The sequence below is a fragment of the Periplaneta americana genome, chromosome 15 (genome assembly GCF_040183065.1).
Source record: "Periplaneta americana isolate PAMFEO1 chromosome 15, P.americana_PAMFEO1_priV1, whole genome shotgun sequence".
Classification (NCBI taxonomy): Eukaryota; Metazoa; Arthropoda; class Insecta; order Blattodea; family Blattidae; genus Periplaneta; species Periplaneta americana.
In genome coordinates this window covers 162156217-162171559 of record NC_091131.1, presented here as the reverse complement: position 1 = coordinate 162171559, position 15343 = coordinate 162156217, and the positions used below count along the sequence as shown (strand labels likewise).

General features: G+C 34.2%; 1 protein-coding gene across 4 annotated transcripts in view; it reads left to right on the top strand.

The window, feature by feature from the left end:
- wry (weary) overlaps positions 1–15343 on the top strand; it is a 1511805-nt gene that overhangs the window by 1080693 nt on the left and 415769 nt on the right. The gene's annotated exons all lie outside the window — the stretch shown is intronic.

Here is a 15343-nt window from a genome sequence, read left to right as displayed (position 1 = left end):
AGGAACTTAAAATCCAGAAGTTTGAGATGGGCAGGGCATGTAGCACGTATGGGCGAATCCAGAAATGCATATAGAGTGTTAGTTGGGAGACCGGAAGGAAAAAGACCTTTAGGGAGGCCGAGACGTAGATGGGAGGATAATATTAAAATCTATTTGAGGGAGGTGGGGTATGATGATAGAGACTGGATTAATCTTGCACAGGATAGGGACCGCTGGCGGGCTTATGTGAGGGCGGCAATGAACCTTCGGGTTCCTTAAAAGCCATTTGTAAGTAAGTAAGTAAAGCTTGTGACAAAATCTGTATATAAAAGGGGAAAAAATTACATGCATCCTAAACGTGGGTTTATTATTATTATTATTATTATTATTATTATTATTATTAATTTATTATTATTATTATTATTATTATTATTATTATTATTATTATTATTATTATTATTATTATTATTATTATTATTATTATTATTAGGCCTATATCAAATATAATTTAGTGACATAAATTAGGCCTAGTGCAGCAGTCATCAGTATACTTCACCTTGGGCTAGTGCTAGACACTCTTACCCGCGGATGAGACATTGCATTGACGTGCAACTGTGGCTGCTGATGGTTATGCTTCCTCCCTCTCCCATCTGCACGACGGTGCATATTGCGATACACTACTTACCCGTTATCCATTTCAGCGAATGCTGACGACCACTGGCCTAGTGTCTCAAAAAACCATAATAATTGGAATTAATATGTGGAGAAAGTTTTATTACAAATTTCACGATTTTAAGTCTTAAAGCTTATAGACCTAATAACATTTTCTTAAGTGAGCCAAATTTCTTTACTCTCCTCTACATCACACATAAAAAAATTCAAACTCTGACAATTTTTAAATATTCCCAAACGACATACTAGTATACGAAATACGAAAAGCCTGAAATCCCATAACAGCAACGGCCTCCTACAGGAGAGTGTAGGGTGAGCTGAAGGTCTACTACACTTGGGGAGCCGGTCCAAGAGAGCTTACACTATACACTTACAATCTAAACACATGAACAAACTATACCAACTAAACACGAAAAACTATACACACTAAACACATAAATTATGCAAACTGAATACTCACAAAAAAAATTATGCAAACTAAACACATAAATTATTATCTGAACACATAACTATCCACACTAAACACATAAAAAAGTTATACAAACTGAACACATATCCAGTCACACACAAACTAAACACACAAAAATCTATACAAATTCCACTCTTAAATTATACAGACTAAACACACAAACTGTCTAAACGAGTGATATCAAAGCAAGCTCATTTTTCTGACCTTGACGTCGTGCGCGGGCTTCAAGCGCTAGGTATGCTAGGGGGAATAAGCAGCCTGATGGATTAAGAAAACAGTGGTGCACAAACTTCAAACGGAACGTGAAATTTTATGTCGTTATGTTTATATGGCTTCTTTCTGTTTAATATTGCCTATATTGCCTGTAAAACAAAAGTACTAATACCAATTTCTTAATATTGCAGTTGTGTTTTAAATGTTAATAACATAATAAAGAGTTAAGAAGAAATATTCACATAAATTCGGTAGTAGTACAACTATACTGTACTAAATGGATGAAACACATCATTCATAAAGAAAGTGATATCCCAAAAAAAGAGATTGAGTATGACATGATAAGTTGGAATTGATATTGATGGTACCTTTAGCCTTATAAAAGTAATAAAAAAAACTAATCAAAACAATATTACAGTACAAAGCAAAGTTACCTGAATGCTGTATATGTTTCAAGTGTAACTAATATTCCATAACAAAACACTTATTGCATTATGCTTTTAAGGTCATATTGGTTAGCAACTTCCTTACATCAGAATATTAAATTATTTTCTCGAAATGTGCTGAATCTATAGAGCTGACAGTTTTAGAACACATGGACACGTATATTTTGCTTGTGATGTAACAGTAGTTGCTTTGTTAATTCATTTCCTTACAAATAATTTTCGTGCGAATATTTTCAAAATGTTCAATACACTATCTTCAGTCATACGTATTTACGGTATATTAGATTTACGAAAACATTCTGTAAGGCTACTAAATAAATAGGCCTATATCTGAAAATTTCACTTCTATATAAAAGAAGTTGAGAAAATATTTCTTTTGAATAAAAAACTAAACTTGTGAAAAATGAGCATTAAAATTAAAACTTACATTCTTATAATGCACTTATACTTCTCAGGCAAATCTAAAAATTAACATGGATACAGTTTTAATAAGTTCTCTTCCCTTTATCTATTGAATCAGTGCTGGCCATCCCTGAATATAGCTCGACCAAGCGGCATATACTACCTCTTTCTTCTGTCTCTTTCCTTTCCGCTGTAAAGCTCCCAGGCTCTCCTGAGCTCTAAAGCGCGCGCTTGCTCCTATGGGCATCAATTGACATGACTGGTCTAAACTAATCACACAAAAACCATACAATTGAACACACAAATTATACTAACTAAATACATGAACTATACCAACTATACACGGACTCAAACTATCCAAACTAACATACACAAAAATAACTATATAAACAATATACAACTATACCAGTTTACGTAGTGTTCGTAATTTCTTCGTCATATATATATGTATATAGACGTCTGCCAACGGCCAGAGGATTCTCTCTGAAGGCATAGTGATTAGTTTTGGAGCCATTTTCGCATTTCTTCCGTCACTAGATCATCCGTTAAGTTGTTTTGCTTTCTAAGCTTTTTCTTCAGCTCTAAAACAAATTATATTCACACGGGGATAAATTCATACTAAATGGAGGATATGGCAGGACGTTCCCAGACAAGTTCAGTGAGATTATCTCCTGTGGATTTTGCGCAGTGACGGCCGACGCTAACTGGATGAGCATGATGTCTTCACACAATTTTCCACGTCGTCACGGATTTTTTTCAATTTACCATAATTTTTTCCAATCTTATTTTAGTAAACTCCATTCACTATTAGTTGATGCTACAGGAAATCGAATAGAATCGGTCATTCACGTCACACAGAACCGTAGCCATTAGATTACATTTCAAGCGGGTAAGTGAGCTGACATATTTAAATTTCATCGGCTGTAGTAATTACATGAAGGATCGTAAGTCTGTCTTAATACGTAGTAGCTCTAGAGATGGGAACATAGTTCAAACACATTTCCTTTGTTTTCTTGAGATATATTTCCAGTGACTCAACTTACACACAATTTTGAAGACTTTAGTTGTTAATTTTTTAGATTTTACTAAAGCTGTTATTTACTTTATGGCCAATTCACTGGTCGGTTGTTAAAAATGATGAACGTCCTTGAAGCTCCGGCCTGTTCATGGAAGCTGAGCGACTAGCAGAATGTAGCACGTTAGAAGCTACAATGTATCCATTTTTAAGTGATTACACTACTCGAAGAAATCCGAACGTTACAAATAGTTTTCCTGAAAATATGCCGTAAGCATTCTATTAATTTTAAATAATTGTTTGAATTGCGATCTTACTCGTGTTAATTGTGTAAGTAAGTGCGGCTTACAGCTGTTTCGGTGCTTCTTCACACCATCCTCAGAGCCTACTAGATCTCGGCGTCATCTCGAACTTCGCTGCCTGTTGTGTGGGTGCGTTCGATTGTTGAAAAGTATTGAAATTGGTGTCAAATAATGTGTGCGTTCTGAAATTGATCTCTGTGTTGAGAATTTGATCAGGGTGTGTTTTAGTGTGTCTGTATATTTCATATTGTTCTAGTGTGTTGAGGTTTTGGTTTTTTGGTTGTATGTGTAGGATTTCCATGTCTGTATTTATGTTGTTGTATGTGTGGTTAGCATTAGTTTTGTGTTCGGCATATGTTGATGTATTGTGTCCTCTGGTTATTTCTTTGTGTTCTTTGTATCGAGTTTGGAATGATCTGCCTGTCTGTCCAATGTAGAAACTGTCGCAACTATTGCATGTGAGTTTGTGTACGCCTGTGTGGTTGTACTTATTTGTTTGTGTTGTGTGTTGAGACGTCTTTGTAGTGTGTTTTCTGTTCTGTAAGCTATGTTGTATTTCGGTTTTCTGAATGAGGATGAGATCTTGTGTGTGTTTTTGTTTTCGTATGTTAGTGTGGTGTATTTCTTGTGTTCTTGTGTATGTGTTGTGTTTTGTGTGTTTTGTGTTTGTTGCCTTTTTGTTTTGTCTTCCTTATGGTGTTGTGCTATGTATTTGATTGTGTTCACTTCTTCATTGTAGTGTTGTTAGCTCATGGGTATGTTGAGTAATCTGTGTACCATTGTCCTGAATGCAGCATGTTTGTGTTGTGTGGGGTGGTTAGATGTGTTGTGTATGTGTGTGGTGGTGGTGGTTGGTTTTCTGTATATTTTGAAGGTGTGTTTGTTGTCAACTTTTGTTATGGTGATGTCAAGGACATTTATGGATTTATTGTTTTCGAGTTCCATTATGTATTGGAGTTTTGGGCGTATTTTGTTTATGTATTGGTGTAGTTTGTATATTTGTCGTTTGTTTCCTTTGTATAGTATGAGTATGTCGTCTACATATCTGTGCCAGTATATTATGTTGTCTGCATATTTGTTGTGTTCATTGTTGAGTATGTATGTTTGTTCTATGTTGACACCACATTTCAACAGTTTTCAACAATCGAACGCACCCACATGATAGGCAGCAAAGTTCGAGATGACGCCGAGATCTAGTAGGTCTGAGGATGGTGTGAAGAAGCACCGAAACAGCTGTAAGCAGCACATACTTACACAATTAACAGGAGTAAGATTGCAATTAAAACATTTATTTATATTCAAGTGTTAAAAGTAGTGTATGAAAGATTCAACAGGTATTAATTTTATTCATCCCTGTTGCTTTCTCATTATGCAATAGCATCCGAGACAAATATTTTTCACAATCTAGTGATTAGAAGTTGTGCACCAACACCTCTTCTAGTTCCGAGATAGAAATTTTATATAAAAATCTCTGATTCCGCCGGGAATCGAACCAGGGCCGATTAATCTGGATGCAGATGCGCTGCCACAGGGCTAACTCGGCTGGCTAGCGATCATCGTTGTGTTCTTGTTTCGGCCTTCAAACCATTGGCTCAGAGGCGCAATCCTCAGAAGTCATATAGTTAGTATGGGTTGTTTGTTATTGTTTACTCAACTGTCCGAAGAAAGGTTGTTTGAACATCATAAATGGCACAAATAAGGCACCAGTCATGAGGCAACTAAGCAGCCAGGAAATAATGCGGTAGGGAGGCCAGTTCCTTTTCCCCTCCATAGGATACATCACTGACTAGTAACATATTACACTAATCAGACTTCAGATGTATACGAACAATATTTGTCCTTCCACTGACACATATCGCCAAGTGATATGTACACTCCTCCCAAAAAAGAAAGAAACGCTGAAATATTCGAAGTCGCAGATAGGAGACCCGGAGCACACATACACAAGAAGTTATTTCAATTCAACTTATTTGGTTTCTTATTAGATAGGGCTGGGGAGGGAGCGGTTCGGTTCGGAGCAGTTACTATGACGTCATTACTCGGTTGAACCAAGTACAGTACCGAGTACAAATTTGTGGCGGATAGATTTGGATAGATTAAGTCGATTTTAGAAAGTACTTTGAAAGTGAAACCAAGCGTGTTTAAAAGCGTTGTAGTAAAGCGCTTTCGCTTTGCCAATTGACGAGAAAAAAGTGCTTCTCTTCATTGAAAAATGGCGGTTGCAAATTTCATTTGCGTGATTACAACTATTTCCAGAGTTATTTTATATGAAAGGCCTTTTTACTCTTCAGTGTTTTTATATATGACAGGCGAAATAAAATTTATAAAATAATTTATAATACTAACAGCTAATAAATTAACATGTGAGGTAAACGTTAAACGCTCCAGCTAAGTAGAAAAGAAGATAGAAAGAAACGGGCTTCATGAAGCGCTGCCTAAAACACTTAAAAATAACACACAGAATTATTTACTATTACGGAAAGTGGATAAAATAATCAATAAAACGTGGAACCTTGAACTGAAGAACACAATGTTCACTTATTTTATAACATGACTGGCTTTCCATATAACCATGATCTCTTTGGTGAAGAGTAATATTATTGATAAATTAAAGTAATTAGGTAAGATAAATCATAGATATAAATAGAAATAGAATGATGACTGATCAGGTAACATAAATCCAATAAACACAAATAGAAAAATATAATGCACTTCTTTTTTAAACATATTTCAATATTAATCAAACATTCTAATATAATAATAATAATAATAATAATAATAATAATAATAATAATAATAATAATAATAATAATAATAATAAATATTATTATTACTACTACTATATACAGTAATATGTACAGACTGTCAATACAATACAATACAATACAATACAATACTACCTACGTCGTTGTCTGCTAGAACTAAGTGAAAAACGTGAACTCTTTTGTATTTTAATAGTTCTAATCGTGGTCCTTATCGTGGTTCTTTTTGTTATCCTTATTGTGCCTTTTATTGTGGCCCATGTTGTGATTTTTACTGTGGTGCCAGCTGTTGTACTCCTTTTTGTTTTGTCTTTGTGTTTCTTATCATGATCATTTTCGTGGTCCTTATCATTGTCCTTTCGTCGTCAATGTGGTGGACCTCACCGCGATACCTGTCGTAGTGCTTGTCGTGGTCCATGTATTAGATCGTATTTCTTACCGTAATGCTTGTCGTGGTCCATGTCGTGATCCTTATCGTGGTCATTTCTATTGTCCTTGTAGTGATTCTTATCATGATCCTTGTCGTGATCTTTGTTATGACTCCAAAAGATAGAAGTGATTCGATAAACCTTTTAACTTCGATTTTATTTGTCTCATATTTGTGACAGCCGCCACGTTTGTCTTGAGCACATTCCCCAAATTGGAAAATGGTTACGGTATATTTCTTGAATCTTCCACTTTTATGACCTAAAATGCTACATTCGTTCTTGAGAGTTTCAGTTGTACAGTACGTGTATACTTTAAAACTACATTGTTGAAGTTCATTTTAGTATCATTTTAGTGTCATTCTTTTGCCTATTGAGTGCTAGCAACAGCAAAACATCAAAATTATGCTGAAAAAAAGTTTAATTCTCTGTGGAACGAAGACTTAAACCTAACATGACAAATGCAAGTGAATAATGAAGAAGGGCACTTTTGGAAGTATCACATTCTCCATAAAATCCGCTATTGAACGAGACTCCATTAGTTCCTGTATTGATGACTACTGTTATAGTCAAACGTGATTGATTCTGTGTTGGACAAGGGGAATTTTGATTCTTTTTGCAATTTCCAAATGCGTTTTGTGCGGGCTTTTGAAACTGTAGGACGTGTGCGGTAAGATATGAATAATGATCCATATGCAGGTATACCAATATCTCAATTTGTAAAATTTATAGAGAAGGATGTCCTTGGACATGGACATCTCTATTATGAAAGATGATTTTCGTTGGTAATTCAGAGATAAAAGTTACATGTTCTTTTTAGTTTATAATGTATTAAGTAATTTCATAAAATGTTGCTGTTTATATAACATAATAAAAAAGTTATAAATTACTTTAGCAAATCAAGAACCACTGCAACATATTAAATATAATAACTTAGCGCTTCTGTCAGAAAATTAAACAGAAAAATTCTAAGAGATGGCTAGGATAAATTTGTCAAATTATTAGAAGTTAAGGAAAATATAACAATGGAACATCTAGAAATATTATTGTAAAAATCAAAGAATAGAAAAAGCCCAGGTATAGATAATTTGAATGTTGAATTATTTAAATATAAGGGTATACGTTTAAAAGAAGCAATGCTAAAACTATTCAATACCGTATGGCATAGGCAACAGATACTAGAGAATTCGGAAACAGAAATAGTCATAAGTCTACATAAAAAGGGGACCAGAAACGTCTCCAATAATTACCGAGGTATATCATTATTATCAACTGCAGCAAAATTATACTGCAACATCCTAAAGAAGAAATTGCATAAAAGAGTGAATTAATCTAAAAAAAAATCAATTTTGATTCAGAAAAGGGAGAAGTACAATAAATACTATTTTCTCACTACAATAAACTTTTGGGGGGGGGGAAGAAGAAAATTTAACTTGCTAGCATTTCTTTTATTTACTTTATTATAAAGCGACATATGACAATGTGAACGGGGAAAATTGTGGCAAATTTTAAAAGAATAAAGCATAATCCGTCAGCTGCAGAGATCAATACAAAGTCTTTACACCAATTCCAAAATTTGTATAAAATATTCTATTGGCCACTTACCAGTACAAATTAACATTAATAAGAGATTCTAGCAGGGATACGGCTACTGTATTTTTCACTTTATATTTAAATATACGTTCACCGTATATTTTTTTATAGAGTTGATTCAGTAAAATATCAATAAATTATCAAGTATGATTTACACGAGTGATTGGAGGCAGGAAACACACGTTAATTAACGTTTAAGGGGTAGTACATTAATGGACTAAAAATAAATAATTTATTACAATTACGCCTAATGGAATTTTAATTTACTTATTATTATTTGATAACGCAAGAATGAAATGCTGCCCAAAATTTAAACCACCGAGTTCAATGCAGAAAAATTCCACATACGAATAACAGCTGCCGAAAACATTTAGTTTTATTGCTGGCAGATAATATTATGTTTTAACAAAAAAAAATATATACGCGTAACTTGGTATGTATCAACAGAAAAAATTGATAGCGGAACCTTGGTTCCGAAGAATTTCACAAAAATACGTCTTCTATTGAAATTATTTTGTTATGGCTGTGATGTGTTTTTTGTGACGTGTTTGAAATGATCTGCCTGTCTGTCCTATGTAGGAATTGTTCCAGGTGTTACATTTGAGTTTGTATACGCCTGTGTGGTTGTATTTGTTTGTTTGTTTGTGTGTTGAGATGTTTTTGTAGAGTGTTATTTGTTCTGTATGCGATGTTGTAATTTAATTTCTTGAATGAGGTTGCAATTTTACGTGTGTTTTTGTTTTCGTATGTTAGTGTGATGTATTTTTTGTGTTCTTGTGTTTGAGTTGCATTCTTATGTTTTGTCTTTCTTATTATGTAGTCTATTATGTTGGGGTTGTATCCGTTTTCTTGTGCTATGTATTTGATTGTGTTTAGCTCTTCTCTGTAATCCTGTTAGTTCATTGGTATGTTGAGTAGTCTGTGTACCATTGTTCGGAATGTGGGGTGCTGCTTGAACAACTTTGCGTTCTTTACAGAAGCTCCCCAAGGTTTTTTTTTTATATATGATAGGAAAGATTCTGGAATAATAATCATATATCATATGATTTCTTTGGTGATGGTGCATAAATATCTCCGTTTTACCGGTGTTTCATACGTCTAATATAAGCAAAGGTCCACACCAGTGGAGTAACGGTCAGCGCGTCTGGCCGCGAAACCAGGTGGCCCGGGTTCGAATCCCGGTCGGGACAAGTTACCTGGTTGAGGTTTTTTCCGGGGTTTTCCCTCAACCCAATACGAGCAAATGCTGGGTAACTTTCGGTGCTGGACCCCGGACTCATTTTCACCGGCATTATCACCTTCATTTCATTCAGACGCTAAATAACCTAGATGTTGATGCAGCGTCGTAAAATAACCCAATAAAAAATATATAAGCAAAGTACGACTCAGCCATCTCCGTTCAGGAAAATCGATAAGTATTTTCTAGTCTTAATGTGTCTAACTAAAAAGATTACGCTAGCTTTTATATCCGTGCCATGAAGCTGATGGCCTTACTTCGGAGAGCTAGTGAAGAGAACATACTGCACATAAAAATAATCGTTAAAAACCTCACCGCTGCCTTAACTAGTGGAATTTGGTGTGAGATTGCTGTGATACTTAGACACTTTTACAGCTTTAGATCATAAAAACGACGCAGAAGCTGATGAGAATTCCTTACCTCAAAATATCTTTTTAACTACCTAGATAATTGCTAAATACTTAGTGGACCTTTATTAACATAAGTCAGCTTGTGTATTGAAATTATGCAGTAAGATATTCTGTATAGGACCGATATCTGCAAGTCACAATATATTAGAGTAAGGGAGGGGATTGTCGGATAGGTCTGGTAATGTCGGATAATCTCGGATAACATATTTCTTTTCCATCGAATGATGCAATCTGATGTGAAAATAATGCATTACGTTCTCTACAAGTAGACGAACATCTGCATGAATAGCCATTACTGTTGAGTGCTTCACTGTGTGTGAATAGCGTGTTTTCAACGTTTCTGAAAAAAACTTTTTCAGGGTAAGTAATGTAATTTATTCGTTAAAAGTTATTCTTATATTTACACAACATGGTATGCACTGTTTGATATACCATAGATAAGGCTTCTTAATTCTCTAATTGCAGAAATGCTATCGACAACATGTTTCATGCAGCTGGCTTGTTTTACTGTTTGTGAAGAGTCGGCCAATGTCGGATACTAGCCGAGGGCAATGTCGGATACTAGCCGAGGGCATTGTCGGCTGTCTTTCAATGCTGCTCGCTACATAAAAGCTGCCTTAAACGCTTTTATATGTTTTCTATAACAAACCACTACATTTTTACACATGGGTATTTTTAATTAATGTAAGTAATTAATTTTCTAATTAATCGAATATTATGAAGTAACGAATTGTTTCTTCTTCTGATATTTTTAAATGCCTAAAGTAAAAGAAAAAAGAGATTCAGTCTAAAGAAAATGGAAGTCTGAAGATATGGTAAATGCCATTGTCGCAGTATGGGAGAAAAGAATGGGCTATCTTGCTGCTTCCAAAAGATTCAATGTACCTCGATCAACATTATTTGATTATGTACGGTCCAACTCTGAGCCCACGAAAGCCGTTAAATCGAAACTTGGACGAAAACCAATACTCCCAGCTTCACTTGAAGAGAAGCTAGTTGACTATGTGTTAATGATGGAGAGAAAATATTTTGGATGAACCAGAAATGATGTTAAAAGGCTTGCATATCAGTTGGCTAAACAGAACACTATTGTAATAGTTTCTGATATGCAATATATTATTTTAAATGCATTATCATACCTCTTACATAATAATGTCTAATGTATCCGACATTAGCTTCCCATTCTGTCAGTGATGATATTATTTCTGTTTTCTCTTTGCAAGTTATACAGCAAATACATATTATGTAAATTACCTAATACTTATATACAATCTGCAAGAACCCCAAGAGGTTATTATAATGCTAAGTAATTCCAGTTCTAACTTTTTTCAATTACCTTTATTTTTAAACATCAAAATGGTATCCGACAATACCCTCCCTTACTCTACAATAAAAAGGCATTTCAAACAAAATAAGAAGAGAAATCTTAAAATGTTATATGTTATTGAATGTACCATGACACTTTAATGGAACAAAAATACGTACTCAGGATCTTTGTTATTGTTATTATTATTATTATTGCTATTATTATTATTATTATATTATTATTATTATTATTATTATTATTATTATTATTATTATTATTATTATTATTATTATTATTATTATTATTATTATTACTGGAGAATTGATTCATATTCATTAGCTTATTCCATTCCATTCATTAGGCACATTTAAATCTTACATCAAATTCTATTTAATTATCCTACTTACAATACCCCAATTCCCTTACAGGCGCTACACTCAGTCACAGGGATCCCAAATCCCGTGTTACTTCAATGTGTGTATCTTGTGGCTCTATACTTCATCTCATAGTGTCTGACAAGAGAAATAAACATTGTCTACAGTGGAGGAGAATAGTATGATTTGCTTTTCAACCAGTAGCAGAGATCTCATTCCATGCTTCAAGTGGGTGGAGGTAGAACGCTTCAGACAGCTCAACTGCAAGATAAACGTGGAATGAGATCTCTGCCATTGGTTGAATAACAATTATACTTTTCTCCTCCTCTGCCAGAAATGTTTATTTCTTCTGTCAGACATTATGGAACGATGTATAGATACCAACTTGACTGTATCGACATGTGAGAAGAGATGACTCTATATTATGTAGGACAGTGATGTCAATGCAAGCGCATTTTTCTGACCTTGACGTCGTGCGCGGGCATTAAGCGCTAGGTATGCTAGGAGGAATAAGCAGCCTGTTGGATTAAGAAAACAGTGGTGCACAAACTTCAAACGGAACGTGAAATTTTATGTCGTTATTTTTATATGGCTTCTTTCTGTTTGTTATTTTTTATATTGTCTGTGAAACAAAAGTACTAATACCTATTTCTTAGCCTAATATTGCAGTTGTATTTATACGTTAATAACATAATAAAGAGTAAAGAAGGAATATTCACACAAATTACATAATAACTACAACTGTACTGTAGTAAGTGAATTGAACACATCATTCATAAAGAAAGTGTTATCCCAAAGAAAGACACTGAATATGACATGATAAGTTGAAATTGATATTGATGGTATCTTTAGCCTTATAAATGTAATCAAAACAATATTATAGTACAAAGCAAAGTTGCCTAGGTATATTTTTTAATTGTAACTAATATTACATAATAAAACTCTTATCGAATTATGCTTTTACGTGATATTGGTGCGCAACTTTTTGTTATCAAAATATTAAATTATCTCGAAATCTGCTGAAGCTATAGAGCTGACGTTTTACCAACACATAGACACATATCTTTTGTTTCTGAAGTAACAGTATTTGCTTTGCTAATTCATTTCCTTACAAACATTTTTCATGCGAATATGTTCAAACATTTTAATACACTATCTTCAGTAATACAGTACGTATTTACGATATATTAGATTTACGAAAACATTGTTTCAGTACCTGTAATGCTACTAAACAAACATATCTGAAAATTTCACTTTTCTTTTAAAAAGTTGAGAAAATATTCCTTTTGAATAAAAAAGCAAACATGTGAAAAATGAGCATTAAAATTAAAACTTACATTCTTATAATGCACTTATACTTCTCAGACAAATATAAATTTAACATGGATACAGTTTTAATAAGTTCTCTTCCCTTTATCCATTGAATCAGTGCTGGCCATCCCTGAATATAGCTCGACCAAGCGGCATATACTACCTCTTTCGTCTGTCTCTTTCCTTTCCGCTGTAAAGCGCTCAGGCTCTCCTGGGCTCTAAAGCGCGCGCTTGCTCCTATGGGCATCAATTGACATCACTGATATAGGATGTCAACTCCATGCTTAACTGCGCTGGGTGCATTGTTGCATTCTAATCTATGCAAGGAAAACATACATACCAGAAGAAAAAAATCGCTTCATATAAGAGGATTCCGATGTTTTCAACGTGGAATGTCTGATTCCTTGTCCACCGAAGTTAAATTCCTTATCCGTTCAGGCGAACATCGTAAAGTTGAAAAGTGCAATCATTCCGAACACTGCACAACGTTGCTGAGTATATATAACAAAAAATAAAAAATAAAAATTCGTAACCTTATTATTTATTCAAACATTTTCTATGGATGCACACTGCACTGCCTGAATTAACAGTAGCTTGTGACGATGTTCAGAAGGCAATAAAAATGTTAAAACCAACGTAAACAGTTGTAATTGTAAATTTTATATTCAAAAATTGCTCGAAAATTGTTGTTCATTTGTTAACTAACATATTTATTACCTGTGATAAAGCTAACCCTGCTATGCGCTATTAGAAGACACATCACGTGTTTGTCTCCTGGCCTATCTTGGCTCGGCTAGCTCCCGCCTCACAGTCAGCGCGCGTACTATATATTTTCTTTATTTGATTTTATGCTCGACCATGCCGAAACGTAGTAATTATACACCTGGTAGCAGACCTTTAATGCATGTCATTAAAGTACACCTACTCATTAAAGGTCAGGTCTTTCAGCCAATGACGACTCAGGTTCAACTGTTCAGTCAATGACAGGTCAGCTTTCTACCGTTATAAAACCTCAAGTATCCATTATTCTCGGATATGCAATCGAAAGAGAATTAGCGAAAAGTCACGGAGGCTGGAAATCCAATACTGTCGCAGAAGGTTATGTTCTGTTACTATAATAATTAGCGTTAATTGTAAATAATATTCAAATAAATTCAATTTGTCATCTCGTTTTTCAATGTCTAATTTAATTTCAATGTTATCTCTGTAGGTTCTTATGGCCTAGCAAGGTCAATGTGGACATCTGTTCCTCGGAAAAAATAAATACTTTCGCGTCTGCGCACATCTCACAACATACGGGACATTGCTCCAGGTCAGATACAATAAAATTTATAATATCAAGTTAGAAATATGGTCGAGCATAAAAAGTCGTATGAAACTCGCCTATAATGGTAATTAAGAAGCTCGTATGAAAATTATGAAACTCGCTTGCGCTCGTTTCATAAATATCCATACTCACTTCTTAATTACCTTCATTATAGGCTCGTTGCATAATGTACTATTTCAATACTTTCTTATCAACGTTGCACCAGTAAAAAATATGTGTTTATTAGTACTTTCAATGCGGAATCTAACCATAAACTTAAATTTTTTTTCGCGGGCAAATTATTAAGAAAAATTTAAATTTCTCCATTTCCATAAAAAGTAAGAAAAACTGTTTACATCTCAATATAAACTTTAACTTTTCAGGATCGAAATAAACCATGATTTTAATCATTGGGTGAAAGGATTTCGGAGCCACAACAGTTTAAATTTGCTAATTTTATGAAAATACGATAAATTTAAATATTTTTAATTTAAACACTATGAAGTTCTTTCTGATGCCTCAAACTTTGCACAAAGCATTATATCATAGTTGTCTACGGACAGAAAAAATTTCATTGTACTTCAAGATTGCAAGGTCAATTTGCTCTATATTTCGGTCGATTTGAGATGGAATAGCCCATACGTAGGATATATATAGGTATACACCGTGAGGTCCAAGAAACGGTGGAGTTTCCAGCAGCGCAAACAAGATCACTAATATTGTGGAAATGATGACGGGGAATTCCACCGGCAGTCAACAGCCAGTTCAATGCAGAGTCATTATGCGTTTTCAGTTTTAAATAATTATATTTTCTTGCATCGTTCCGGGACAAATATTAACTTCTTGATATTGAATATGGAGAAAATCCGTCCAAACATTAGGAAGAATCGCTATATACAAAGAGAGAACAGACAGACGCCATCCATGAAAACGCCGTGAAAAATTGAAATATATGTTTTGCAAAATCAAAATAAAATCTCTAAGTTTGTTACTAACACAAAGTAAAATAATTCAGAGCATGAAAACTAAACATTCAGTCAAAAATTGTCTGAAGAGAACTGAGAATTTAACCTGAAACGTTTATGGATTGTAGTACAACAGGATTACTACTTTATTTTCCA